Genomic DNA, 11,811 nt, shown 5'->3' on the forward strand with positions numbered 1-11,811 from the left:
TAAATATTTTTTTAAATGAATTAACACTTACAATTCATTGTCTATTTGTCGGAGAGAGGGAGATAGTAATACAAATCATTTCATGCCAGAAACACTAGGATTTTACATGCAAAGCCAAGGTCTCTAAGGAATCTTAATCTACTGTATATCGACTCATATCCACATGCAAAATTCAGAAGCATTCCCTCGTTGAAGGGTTGGGTGAACTGTTTATCGGTGGGCTACTTGTTAGCAATTTCTTTGATTGGTAGAATGTACATACAACAGTAGAGGCATGACTGAGTAGTGTCTGAAAGAGAACACTTCTCTCTTCTGTTGGTGGCTGTTCTCCAGTGTCCTGAGTCTGGGAGGTTAGTCCTGTGCCTGGTCAGCGCCTCTCTATGTTGGGATGATGCTGGTGATGATTCCTGAGTCTTGGTCCTGAATGGTTACATTGAGATAGGCCAAACAAGTCAACAGTAAGGGCAGGGTTAGTATTGCAAACCTACTAGTAATTTACCAAAATTACGGCGTCTTGGGTAATAATGGTAATTACCAGGTAATCTATGGCAATGTATGGTAACTTTGGTCATTTATACTTAAAAAACAATACTCATATACAGTGGGGAGAACTAGTATTTGATACACTGCCAATTTTGCAGGTTTTCCGACTTACAAAGCATGTAGAGGTCTATCATTTTTATCATAGGTACACTTCAACTGTGAGAGATGGAATCTAAAACAAAAATCCAGAAAATCACATTGTATGATTTTTAAGTAATTAATTTGCATTTTATCATTTTATTAACTGCACCTCAAGATGACTGTCAATCACCTTCGGTCTGGGGCTCCATGCAAGATCTCACCTAGGTACACTTCAACTGTAGAGTTGGAATCTAAAACAAAAAATCCAGAAAATCACATTGTATGATTTTTAAGTAATTAATTTGCATTTTTAGATTCCATTCTGGCTCTCACAGACCTGTTAGTTTTTTCTTTAAGAAGCCTCCTGTATTAACTGCACCTGTTTGAACTTGTTACCTGTATAAAAAGACACATGTCACACACTCAATCAAACATACTCAACCTCTCCACAATGGCCAAGACCAGATCTCACCTTCGGTCTGGGCTCCATGCAAGATCTCACCTTGTGGGGCATCAATGATCATGAGGAAGGTGAGGATCAGCCCAGAACTACACGGCAGGACCTGGTCAATGACCTGAAGAGAGCTCAAAGAAAACACAGTTGAAGTATACCTATGATAAAAATTACAGACCTCTACATGCTTGGTAAGTAGGAAAACCTGCTGAATCGGCAGTGTATCAAATACTTGTTCTCCCCACTGTATAAAGCATATATTTGCGTCCATATTGTCCATCAATTTCTAGTAGATAGAGCAAATAGTGGCATTATTTTCAGTTAACTCTGTTACTCTTCCAAATAATGACTTTTTCTCCACAGCCACCAGTTTGGCAGCAAAACAATTTACAATATTGACATATTCAAATAAATTAAAGAGTTGTAAAAAAAAATCAATAAAGGATATTTCATGCTGAAACCTTACATTTTAAACACCAATCAGTGGCAGTCTGTGCCATTTAAGATGAGGGTGGATACTAGATACTTTTTCTAACCTCTGGATTAGAACCAAATGTGTACTATATTAAGTATTGAATCACAAAAAGTACAACTTTTACATTACCATGTAGTTTACCAATAAAATGGTCTGACGAGGATGTGGACATACTCGGTATACATATCCCGAAAGAAAGAAATGATCTTGCTACCATGGAAAGGAAAATACCTGTCTATTTGTAGAAAAATCATTCTGAATAACTCCCTAGTTATATTCCAGTTGACCTATCTGCTTATGGTCTTGCCTACACCTAGTGACCTGTTTTTTAAATTTTATGAGCAAAAATGAAATGATTAAATATTAAAGCATTAGACCTCTCACTAAAGGCATCAGTCAAACAAAAGTTATACTTAAATCCAATCTGGTTCGCTAGCAAATTAGTAAAAATGTCTCACCCCATGTTCAAGAATGGCCCCTTTCCCTTTATTCAGATTGCAACCTCTTACTTTCAGTTATTTGACAACAAAATAATCTCCAAAATATCACTACTTTTAAAACAAGCCATAGAAAGTTAGATGCAATTTCAGTTTAATCCACCAGAAACGACAGAACAAATAATACAATAAATATTGTGGTTAAACTAAAATATACTAATTGATAAAAAAATAAAAAAACATCTATACATTTTTAAAAAAAAGTATACTCTTTGTATATTATATCATAAATAGGACTGTTGGAGTTGTCACACATGCAGCTAACAAAAATATATGAAAATATCTTCTCTACCCAAAATTACAACCAACTAATTGCAGCATTACCGCAAAAATGGAAGAGGCAAGGGCAAGGGGGAAAAGTAAGGAACTTGTCTGTCAGCCCTGCATTAAAGACCAAGATTGGTTAAAGAAAATGGTGATAAATAAAAATATATACCAGTTTCATTTAAGGACCAAAAAAGGACAGCTGTGCCATATAGATTGCAAAGTCGTTGGGAAGAGATTTTTGATGTACCGATTCCATGGCACATGGTTTGTGAATTGATACGTAAAACGTTGCCAGATTCAAATCTTAGAATTTCCCAATTTAATTTATTATACAAAGTTCTTGCAACCAATAGAATGTTATATACAGTGCCTTCAGAAAGTATTCAGACCACTTGACTTTTTCCTCATTTTGTTACATTAGCTTTATTCTAAAATGTATTAAATAAAAATAAAAATAAAACTACACACATACACACAATATTCCATAATGACAAAGCTAAAACAGTTTATTTAAATTTACATAAGTAATCAGATCCTTTGCTATGAGACTCCTGTTTCCATTGATCATCCTTGAGATGTTTCTACAACTTGATTAGAGTCCACCTGTGGTAAATGCAATTGATTGGACATGATTTGGAAAGGCACCCAGCTGTCTATATAAGGTCCCACAGTTGACAGTGCATGTCAGAGAAAAAAATCCATGAGGTCGAAGTAATTGTCTGTAGAGCTCCGAGATAGGATTGTGTTGAGGCACAGATCTAGGGAAGGGTAGCAAAACATGTCTGCAGTATTGAAGGTCCCCAAGAACACAGTGGCCTCCATCATTCTTAAATGGAAGAAGTTTGGAACCACAGAGCTCGCTGCCTGCCCAAACTGAGCAATCGGGGGAGAAGGGCCTTGCTCAGGGAGGTGACCAAGAACCCGATGGTCACTCTGACAGAGCTCTGGAGTTCCTCTGTGGAAATGGGAGAAACATCCAGAGGGACAACTATTTCTGCAGCACTCCATCAATCAGGAGTTTATGGTAGAGTGGCCAGACGGACGCCACATTGACAGCCCGCTTGGAGTTTGTCAAAAGGCATCTAAAGACTCTCAGACCATATGAAACAAGATTCTCTGGTCTGATGAAACTCTTTGTCCTGAATGCCATGCATCATGTCTGGAGGAAACCTGGCACCATCCCTACAGTGAAGCATGGTGGTGGCAGCAGCATGCTGTGGAGGTGTTTTTCAGCGGCAGGGACTGGGAGACTAGTCAGGATCGAGGCAAAGATGAACGGAGCAAAGTTCAGAGAGATCCTTGATGAAAACCTGCTCCAGAACGTTCAGGACGTCAGACAGGGATGAAGGTTCACCTTCCAACAGGACAACGACCCTAAGCACAGAGCCAAGACAATGCAAGTGTGGCTTCGTGACAAGTCTCTGAACATCCTTGAGTGGCCCAGCCAGAGCCCAGATTTGAACCCGATCAAACATCTCTGGAGAGACCTGAAAATAGCTGTGCAGCAACACTCCCTATCCAACCTGACAGACCTTGAGAGGATCTGCAGAGAGGAATGGGAGAAATTCTCCAAATACAGGTTTGCCAAGCTTGTAGCATCATACCCAAGAAGATTCAAGGCTGTGATTGCTACCAAAGGTGATTCAACAAAATACTGAGTGAAGGGTCTGAGTACTTATATAAATGTGATATTTCGTTTTTTTTATTTTCAATAAATTAGCTGATTTTTTTTTTAACAGTTTATCTTTTGTCATTATCGGGTATTGTGTGTAGATTGATGATGGAAAAAAACAATTTGATCAATTTTAGAATAAGGCTGTAACCTAACAAAATGTGGAAAAAATCAAGGGGTGTGAATACTTTGAAGGCACTGTATATGGGGGATACAACCTTGATCATTGTAAAGGGTGAGTGTTGGTGGCAGGGAAGTCAAGTGCAGGAGAACGAACTTGGTATAAACGGAGTTGTTTAATAAGTGCTCACAAACTCCAAAAACCTAAATATACAAAAATAATAAAAGTGGGTACTAAACCCGTCACACACCAACACATAACTAGCACAAACATACAATCACTGAAAGGACATGAGGGGAAACAGAGGGTTAAATACACAATATGTAATTGATGGGATTGGAACCAGGTGTGATGGAAGACAAGACAAAACCAATGGAAAATTAAAAATGGATCAGTGATGGCTAGAAGATCGGTGATGTCGACCGCCGAACACCGCTCAACAAGAGGGACCGACTTCGGCGGAAGTCGTGACAATCATTCAATTTGGTACTGTCCATATGTAGCTTGTTTTTGGTCACTGGGCCAGGAATGGCTGAAGAATTGCAACATTTACCTAGAGCTAATGCTGCAGATTGCAAAACTGGGTGGCTTGAAAAGTCATAGACAATCGACTTTTATATAATAATACTTTTAGGAAAAAAACTAATATTTTAATTTACAATCTGTAGAAACTATGAGAATAAAAAGGTTCAAACCTTTTGGGTGGAAATCCAATATGGACAGTGCTTCGAGATAGGTGGGAGGGGTTGAGGGTAGCGGAAGGACAGGCCTAGAAACAAACTAAATGTAACTATTGTAAAATAGATTGTGTCCGTAAAACGTACAGTACCAGTCAAAAGTTTGGACACAATGTAAGGCGGTGTAGCTGGTGCAGGACAGCAGAGATGAGTAATAAAAGTAATTTTACTCAAATATACCAAATTTGAGGGCAGGATAGCAGAGATGAGTAATAAAAGTAATTTTACTCAAATATACAAAATACATGAAGTAAATACTAAGCCCACACAAAGGACCGAAATACATCAAACAACTACTCACAAACAAACATGGGGGAACAGAGGGTTAAATAACGAACATGTAATTGGGGAATTGAAACCAGGTGTGTAAGACAAGGACAAAACAAATGGAAAATGAAAAGTGGATCTGCGATGGCTAGAAGGCCGGTGACGTCGACCGCCAAACGCCGCCCGAACAAGCAGAGGGACCGACTTCGGGGGATGTCGTGACACACACCTACTCATTCCAGGGTTTTTCTTTAGTTTTACTATTATCTACATTGTAGAAAGTAGTGAAGACATCAAAACTATGAAATAACACACATGGAATCGTGTAGTAACCAAAAAAAGTGTTAAACAAATCAAAATATATTTTATTTTTGAGATTCATCAAAGTAGCTACTCTTTGCCTTGATGACAGCTTTGCACACTCTTGGCATTCTCTCAACCAGCTTCTTGAGGTAGTCACCTGGAATGCATTTCAATTAACAGGTGTGCCTTGTTAAAAGTTCATTTGTCGAATATCTTTCCTTCTTAATGCGTTTGAGCCAATCAGTTGTGTTGTGACAAGGTAGGATTGGTATACAGAAGATAACACTATTTGGTAAAAGACCAAGTCCATATTATGGCAAGAACAGCTCAAATAAGCAAAGAGAAATTAAAGTCCATCAATACTTTAAAGACATGAAGGTCAGTCAATGCTTAAAATTTGACGAACTTTGAAAGTTTATTCAAGTGCAGTCGCAAAACCTCTGCTGTAGAGGATGCATTCATTAGAGTTACCAGCCTCAGAAATTGCAGCCCAAATAAATGCTTCGCATGTGTGGTTTCCAACATGAAGCATGGAGGAGATGGTGTGATGGTGCTCTGCTGGTGACACTGTCTTTGATTGATTTAGAATTCAAGGCACACTTACACAGCATTCTACAGCGATACGCCATCCCATCTGGTTTGTGCTTAGTTTTTCAACAGGACAATGACCCAAAACACACCTCCAGGCTGTGTAAGGGCTATTTGACCAAGACAGAGAATGATGGAGTGCTACATCAGATGACCTGGCCTCCACAATCACTTGACCTCAACCCAATTGAGATGGTTTGGGATGAGTTGGACCGCAGAGTGAAAAAAAGCAGCCAACAAGTGCTCAGCATATGTGGGAACTCCTTCTTGACTATTAGAAAAGCATTCCTCATGAAGCTGGTTGAGAGAAAGCTTTGCACACTCTTGGCGATCTTCAAGGCAATGGTTGGCTACTTTGAAGAATCTAAAATCAATTTTGAATTGTTTAACACGTTTTTGGTTATTACATGATTCCATATGCATTGTTTTGTAGTTTTGATGTCTTCACTATTATTCTACACTGTAGAAAATAGTATAAAATAAAATAAATTAAACCTTGAATGAGTAGGTGTACACAAACCTTTGACTGGTTGTAACGATCTGGTGTAGTGGGTACGAATCAGGCGCAGGAAGCAGAAGTCAGGGGCAGGGTAGCCTAGTGGTTAGAGCGTTGGACTAGTAACCGAAAGGTTGCAAGTTCAAATCCCCGAGCTGACAAGGTACAAATCTGTCGTTCTGCCCCTGAACAGGCAGTTAACCCACTGTTCCTAGGCTGTCATTGAAAATAAGAATTTGTTCTTAACTGACTTGCCTAGTAAAATAAAGGTAAGAAAAAAAGGGCAAACATAAGCCACCCCACGAAAACACAGGGTGCACACAAAAACAAATGCCCCAAACACGGGGACTAAAACAGTCCAGCAAAAAACCCATGAACAGGAAAACACATTAACCTCTAACGTGTACACAAGTCACACAAACAATCCCGCAGGTGGGCCGGCTGGCTAATCACCAAATAAACAGCAGGTGTAACCAATAAACAGACAAGGAGGGGGAGGAGAGAATCAGTGGCATCTAGTAGGCCGGTGACGAAGACCGCCGAGTGCCACTGGAAGGGGAGCTGCCTTCGGTAGGAGACACTGGTACTGTATATTTTTAAGTTAATTAGTTGCTAGGATATTGACGTTTGCTGCTAGGTGCTAAAACAGTCAAGCAAATATGGGAAATATATTTATATACTTGAACCATGCCTTCTAAACTGTTTTGATATATATCCCGTGTTCTCACTTTTTCCTCCATCCTCCATCTCTCCCTCTGTGTCTACCTCCTTTCTCTCTCTCTTCCCCTCTCCCTAGGGAAGGTCATAAACATGAGGGACCATACTCTTGAAACAGTCATAAATCCCGAACAAGGATGGAACTGGATAGATGTGGTTATGTTTGCAGCAAGGCCTTTCAGGACTCCGAGTACAGTGTATACTAGAGCATTCAACCGTTTACTGTTCAAGTGTTTTACAGCATTACCTGCCATCAGTGGCGGTCAGTGCCGCTTACGATGATGGAGGCCTTGTTTCTATTACAGCATATTGGATGACTGTCATTCATATTCCATTCACCCAGTTCAATGTAACATCAATAGGTTTAGGCTACTACATGATACTAAAATTTTCCCTATGCCCATCATGAGGTTGCTACAACCTAGCCTATGAATGAAAGTTTACAACGTAGGTGCGCAAAGGTTGAGCGAAAAGGTGACAGACGTTCAATACCGCCTTGCATACTCTTGCCTGCATCTAGCTTATCAAGGGTGTAATCATCAGTCCAACAGTTGCAAACGAGAGTTTCTATTGGACAAATTCGGATATTTTTAGCCCTATTTCATTTGCTTCTGTTTAAGAAACGTTTTTCAACATAATCAGTGGAATGAATACAATCCTGATCACACGTAAACACAGTTCACTTTCATAGCAGCCATGTTGCATTCCTTCTCGCATCTATGCACTCTCCTCCTCTCACCTTTTCCCTTTGTTTGTGGACTTCAATGCAGAACACATCAGCTGTATGTGACCATGCAAAAAAAACATTTCCAACTAAATCATATCAAAACCGCTGTACACAGCCTACATTTTTGTCCCCATATTAGCTAAAGTAACATCCTAGTCAACATAGCTAACATAACTAATGTGTTAGTGAACCCGCTACAATCATGCAGTGTACAGTCAGTAAGCAGTTTAGCAGTTACACCAGCGGGCCCCGTGGCCATAAATTAATAAAACCAAAGCTTACATTGACTTGGTAGAGTTCCAGTGTTGTGTTGAATAGTCATAGCCAGCTAGCTAACATAGTATCCCTCTGTTTGAGCCAGGTGTTTGAGTAAGCTTAACTAGCCATGTGCATTTGCTAGCTAAGTGAAACTGAAAGTGAAAAAAAAGATTACATCTCTCTTCCACGCTCTCTCTCTTGCTTCTCCTTTATTGAATTTGTTGAAAACTGTTCAACTATTGTCTTTCTCTCTTTGAGTCAACTAGTCACCAAATGTTATGTACTGCAGTGCTAGCTAGCTTATGCTTATGCTTTCACTATTATATTCATTCTCTGATCCTTTGGTAGGGTGGACCACATGTCAGTTCATGCTCCAAGAGCTTTGATGGGTTGGAGGACATCCCCCTGAAGTTGTCATAATTACTGTGTAAATCTATGGAAGGGGGTGAGGACCAAGAGCCTCCTAGGTTTTCTATTGAAGTCAATGTACCAAGAGGAGGACGGAAGCTTGCTTTCCTCCGACTACACAATGGTGCTACCCCACAGAGTGATGTTTAACTACTGTATACCTTCATTGCAAAACATTATGTTTTAATCAATTATTTGGGGACGTGAATGTATTTAGTATAGTTTTATCTAAAAATGTATTCACTGAGGATGGTCCTCCCCTATTTCCTCTGAGGAGCCTCCACTGCCTGCCATAAACGAGGTTTACATCCAATTGGAATGTAACCGCATATATAAACCTCATGAATATTCTCAAATCTGCATAAAGAAAATATGCACATTTTTTCATCCAGTTGTTTCCATCAAACTGACTTGTTGCAGATTTTAAAAAACAGTGTGTGATGACATAGTGCACACAAAATGTACTTTTTAGCTGAAGTTTTCATGTACCGAATATAAATCTAGTGTTCAATGTATTTCCATCGCATTTCAACTCTATGGATAGTTTTGTCACTGACATTGTTAAATAGCGAATGTGTCTACTCTGGTTTTAGCACATGCGATGTAGCCAACAGCTCGCAGATACAGTGCGGGTAGGCGCTGCAGGTAGGCGCTGCAGGTAGGCTAGTCTACATGAAGAGATGATGGATGAGAGCGAGAATGTTTTTAATTGTCTAAACGGTTGTCAAGCATCAATCATCATGTCACCAGAATAAAACCCTCAACATTTATTGGAAAGGAGCATCAAGCTCATACAATGCATTTTTACCACCCTGTGACGTTCATTATTTATTTCATCTTTAGCCCAATTGAAACTGCCAGGTTTCCTGAATTGTAGTGGCAGGACCACAAGTTTACTTCCATATGATGGCTATTATATCAATAATTGCGTATTAAAGGCATTTCCACCACCATTTGTCGTATAATACATTTGACCGAAACAAAAACATGCCACCATGTCGAATGAATAAATGATTTGTTAGCATCTATACAATTTGACAGAAAATTCCTGTTTCCATTACAGCTGTCATGACTTTACTCGAATAAAAACTGGATGATAGCAAATTAAAGACAGCAAATTAAATCAGCATTAAACATATAGAGCAGTAAGGAAGGCTTCAACGCTTGAACCAACAACTCTCATAGGCTAAAAATAAAAAGTTAAGGACCCCGAAGATGTAAAATACACTGCTCAAAAAATAGGGGAACACTAAAATAACACATCCTAGATCTGAATGAATGAAATATTCTTATTAAATACAACAAAATCACACAAAAATGATCAATGGAAATCAAATGTATCAACCCATGGAGGTCTGGATTTGGAGTCACACTCAAAATTAAAGTGGAAAACCACACTACAGGCTGATCCAACGTTGATGTAATGTCCTTAAAACAAGTCAAAATGAGGCTCAGTTGTGTGTGTGGCCTCCACGTGCCTGTATGACCTCCCTATGCACACATGACTGTAAGTCGCTTTGGATAAAAGCGTCTGCTAAATGGCATATATTATTATTATTATTATTATTATTACAACGCCTGGGCATGCTCCTGATGAGGTGGCGGATGGTCTCCTGAGGGATCTCCTCCCAGACCTGGACTAAAGCATCCGACAACTCCTGGACAGTCTGTGGTGCAATCTGGGACATCATGTCTCGCTCCATCCACCAACGCCACGTTGGTGGATGGAGCGAGACATGATGTCCCAGATGTGCTCAATTGGATTCAGGTCTGGGGAACGGGCGGGCCAGTCCATAGCATCAATGCCTTCCTCTTGCAGGAACTGCTGACACACTCCAGCCACATGAGGTCTAGCATTGTCTTGCATTAGGAGGAACACAGGGCCAACCGCACCAGCATATGGTCTCACAAGGGGTCTGAGGATGTCATCTCGGTACCTAATGGCAGTCAGGCTACCTCTGGCAAGCACATGGAGGGCTGTGCGGCCCCCCAAAGAAATGCCACCCCACACCATGACTGACCCACCGCCAAACCTGTCATGCTGGAGGATGTTGCAGGCAGCAGAACGTTCTCCAAGGCGTCTCCAGACTGTCACATCTGTCACGTCCTCAGTGTGACCCTGCTTTCATCTGTGAAGAGCACAGGGCGCCAGTGGCGAATTTGCCAATCTTGGTGTTCTCTGGCAAATGCCAAACATCCTGCACGGTGTTGGGCTGTAAGCACAACCCCTACCTGTGGACGTCGGGCCCTCATACCACCCTCATGGAGTCTGTTTCTGACCGTTTGAGTAGACACATGCACATTTGTGGCCTGCTGGAGGTCACTTTGCAGTGCTCTGGCAGTGCTCCTCCTTGCACAAAGGCAGAGGTAGCGGTCCTGCTGCTGGGTTGTTGCCCTCCTACGGCCTCCTCCACGTCTCCTGATGTACTGGCCTGTCTCATGGTAGCGCCTCCATGCTCTGGACACTACTCTGACAGACACAGCAAACCTTCTTGCCATGCATTGATGTGCCATCCTGGATGAGCTGCACTACCTGAGCCACGGTTGTAGACTCCGTCTCATGCTACCACTAGAGTGAAAGCACAGTCAGCATTCAAAAGTGACCAAAACATCAGCCAGGAAGCATAGGAACTGAGAAGTGGTCTGTGGTCACCACCTGCAGAACCACTCCTTTATTGGGGGTGTCTTGCTAATTGCCTATAATTTCCACCTGTTGTCTATTCCATTTGCACAACAGCATGTGAAATGTATTGTCAATCAGTGTTGCTTCCTAAGTGGACAGTTTGATTTCACAGAAGTGTGATTGACTTAGAGTTACATTGTGTTGTTTAAGTGTTCCCTTTATTTTTTTGAGCAGTGTATATATAAATGAGAGCTAGATACCATAGCAGTCATATTCAGACGCATGTGCACACATACAGTAGTTCGACAGGCAGAAACACAGAGACCCAGTTGGTTGGGTTGAATGGGGATAAGTGTCGCCATGCACCAGGGGTATAGAACGCTGACAGACTGCGTTGCCGGGTGGTGTGTTTGTATTTCCACACGTCCCCAGGAGACCTGTGTTTCACTAGCTAACCTTTTGTTTGCACACCAAGCAAGCCATCATGTCAATAGAAACACAATGGTTGTTCATTTTCTCTGGTTTATAACTATGGACTTTTGAACCATACAGTATAAAATATGCACAGACGACGACA

Source organism: Oncorhynchus keta, chromosome 30, assembly GCF_023373465.1.
Source record: "Oncorhynchus keta strain PuntledgeMale-10-30-2019 chromosome 30, Oket_V2, whole genome shotgun sequence".
NCBI lineage: Eukaryota > Metazoa > Chordata > Actinopteri > Salmoniformes > Salmonidae > Oncorhynchus > Oncorhynchus keta.